The sequence below is a fragment of the Thunnus albacares genome, chromosome 19 (assembly GCF_914725855.1).
Source record: "Thunnus albacares chromosome 19, fThuAlb1.1, whole genome shotgun sequence".
NCBI classification, from domain to species: Eukaryota; Metazoa; Chordata; class Actinopteri; order Scombriformes; family Scombridae; genus Thunnus; species Thunnus albacares.
In genome coordinates, this window is record NC_058124.1 from 26,499,216 (window position 1) to 26,502,575 (window position 3,360).

A 3,360-nucleotide genomic window follows, 5' to 3' on the forward strand; every position below is an offset into this window, starting at 1 on the left:
GTTTAAAGAATCCAACAGATTACTGTGGTGAATTAGTTTCTGCCTTTTCTCTTGTTTCAATACTGGCTGCTCACTTCTTGTCATGTATTTGATTACTTTACCAGGTGCAAATGCTAATCACCTTGAGGGGAATCACCTGTGTGTGTGCTACTTAAAAGGCAGCTATACTGCATGATTGTGACACTGATGAAGGCTGGATAGCCAAAAACATTTTGTCTTTTACCATGATTAAAGCAGGTTGTGTGGAAATCTGTCCTGACAGAGAACAGCTACTGTAATAATAATGAAAAATCAGACTGCTGGTTTTGAATACCATTATTGTTAAACCAACTATAGAGGAGACAATACAGTTGCACCAAAGACAACATCATCCACTAATCTGGAAGTGTAGTCATATGGAAAGTCATTTGAAGAGAAGAGGTAATGTCATTATAAAAACAGAGGAAACAGGTCATTAGGAGAGAGGAGTTAGTTATACCAGCCAAGTCATTAGAGAAGGAGAGAAGATAATTGTAAGAGAAAAATAGCTCCAACATCTGAGAGGAACCAAAATGAAAGAAGAGGAGAGGGAAAAAGTCATTAGAAGAGGAAAGTAAAGGCTTTTAAAGTCTGTGTGTCTTGGCGAGTCTTTGTTAACGTGCAAGCAGCTGGTCTGATGGGGAAATATCTCTTCTGCTTCTGTGTCCTTCTGTCCGTCATTAGACATTCATTATCAGCACTGAATTTTTTGATTTGTAACCAATGTACTGTACATCTGCTGAAAAGTCTGCACCTGATGTTAAAGTTGTTATATTCTAGAGTCAAATTTTTTGTTATGAAATACTAAAACATTATTTTGATCCTGTAATAGAAGACAGATGTAAAAAGCTTTAGTGAATTGTCAATTAGGTGGTTGGTGATTTTCTATATTTTTCTTATTGTCAGTAAATCTCATGTTTGGATCTAAACCAACAATGAACTGATCTACTAACAAGTGTGAGTGTGTGTTTATCCAAAGCCTGATATATCTTATTCATCTGTGCCGTAGACCTCCTTTGTTGCCCAAAAACTATTAAAAACACAACAATGAGCCAAAACTCTCCAAAGCCTAATAACAGTGATAAGATTGTCAAAGAAGTTCCTTGTACGGAAGACTACATTAAACATTTTTCAAAGAAGGTCAGTACAAAGTCAAGAGGTTGCAATATGTAGCACAACTAGCTAGTGAAGCTGTAAACAGAACCACATTCCTGCACATACTCAGTAGCGTTTGTCTTACACAGAACTACTCTCCGGAGACTGAAAACATGATCGCTTATTATTGTAGCCATGACGACAAAGGTGGCCTAATTTAAGGAAGCAATAACTTTAACCCACACCACATGTTTCTCTAAGTTTAATGAAGTGATCATTTTAACTCAAATCATGATCTTTCCCGAAACATAATCAGACCTTAACCACAGCATTGTCACATCATAAAACATCATTATTTTTTAACAGTGATGTGTAACGGTTTTGGAACACAGAGACAAATAATAATGTCCTGCCGATTACTGCCGATAGGGGCACCAGATTAGAAAACACTCTTATCTGTCGCTGTGGATTCACACGGTCAAACAACATACATGGTCAAACAACATATCTGGTCGCCCTAACAACCGCGATCACGCTAAGTGGTCAGACGACGATGGTTATCAACTCAGTAAGTCAACCCAAGTTTTCCCAATCTAGCCATGAGTGCATTCATATATAAGGGGTGGTGTTTGTAGCATATGACCAATAGCAAACATGGACAAGTCTACTGGAAGCAGAGCGGCATACTTCACAAACAATGAACAAACTATAATATTAAACAAATATGAAGAATTGAAACACATAATCCAGGCTAAAAGCAGCACAGATGGAGCTGCCAAATGCAGGAAGGACAGCTAGCAAAAAATCAGACTGTGTGAAAGCGTGAGTTAATAGACTCATAATATTGTTGCCCCTTCATTAAAGCATGAGTAGATCTGACTATAATTATATTTGTGTATTCCATTAAATTAATGTGTTGCTTAGATGTATTCTTAGGGTGTGTATGACAAGTTTAGCCTTATTCTTTCAGTTGCAACCCTGGAAGTGTAAATGGATGTGGGAGCAAAAATAAATATAAAAGCATAATTCCCCAAAGCAGTAAGTAGGCTTGCTTTCATATCTTAGTAGGCTACAAAGCTTTTGTGCCTAAATCAGTCTCTGTTTTAGGATGATATTGGTATACAAAAGCACAATGACATGGCTTTGACATTGCTTGCAGCCAACAGGAAAAAAATGAGATGAAGAAGACAGGAGAGGGCCCTCCTACACAGGAGTACACTCCTGCTGAGGAGCTGTCCGTCTCCAATAAGGAGGGCCACCCCTTAATGAAAGGAGTGGAAGGGGGTGTTTCATCAGACCGTGGTGGAAGTCGCAGCTGCTCCCAACGGGCCACAGGTCCAGGGACCAGGGTATGTGTCAATGAGTCACTGTTAAATTACTGGGTTGCTAATAAAGCATGTGAGCATGTGGCCTCCACTTCTAAGCCAAGAGGATCACAAGTGGGAATGAATTAACCTTAATTTAAAAAGGGTAGTCATATGTGACATCTGCACCTTTCTTCAAGTGAGCTATGCAAAGGGACATTGTTTAAATGTTTAAGCAACTGTATTATGTGTTTTTATTTGTTTGAGGTTGGGGCAGACGATTTGAGGTCTTTCTATATGAGGACTTGATATTGAGTACAAAAAATATATGATCAAAAAAGTGAAACTCAAGGTGGAGACACTAGAGTATGAAGAGAAGATAATTCAGTAAAGTAATTTATTTCCAGGCATGGAAAACACTTAAACTAAAATGGATTTTTCCTTTTTTCCAGGAACTGGAGAACAAAAGATAACCTAATTAAAGAAGAACGAATAAAGACTAAATGAAAATAAAAAGAGAGCCTGTTTGTGTTTATGCAAAAAAAAAAAGCTCTGTGATGGCCTCTCTCACAGCCCTGCCAGTAGAGTGGTCTCGGATGATGGGGTCCACTACATCAGGGTGTTGTAGGCTGAAAGGAGGGGCCCTCTCCTGTATGGTGGCTATATTGAGGGGTACAACACATGCTGCAATGATTCTGCGAGACTTGGTCTTGGTAAGGGCCTCATTTAATCTATTTTGTGGCCCTGCATCAGGGTCAGGATAGGGAGTCATCAAAAAGGGCTGGCAGGTGTACCCCCTTTTTCTTAGTGGCACTCCACTGAACATTACTGAAGATAAAAAAAAGAATATTGCCATCACAAAATGCAGTTTAAAAAACATAACAAAATATAGTATTCATTCATTGTACAGTTGCCATACCCTGTTCGAATCTCTGGCACAGTG

At 38.8% G+C, this 3,360-nt stretch overlaps 1 long non-coding RNA gene across 2 annotated transcripts; it reads left to right on the plus strand.

Annotated features, from left to right (window-relative positions):
- Positions 1-202: 202 nt before the first annotated feature.
- LOC122969222 lies at positions 203-2,911 on the plus strand. 2 transcript variants are annotated; one of them, XR_006398948.1, is made up of 3 exons: positions 203-420; positions 2,273-2,462; positions 2,870-2,911. It is a non-coding gene; the product is annotated as an uncharacterized LOC122969222 (long non-coding RNA). The 2 variants fall into 2 exon arrangements; XR_006398949.1 differs by lacking the exon at positions 203-420 and adding an exon at positions 2,082-2,151.
- Positions 2,912-3,360: the final 449 nt, after the last annotated feature.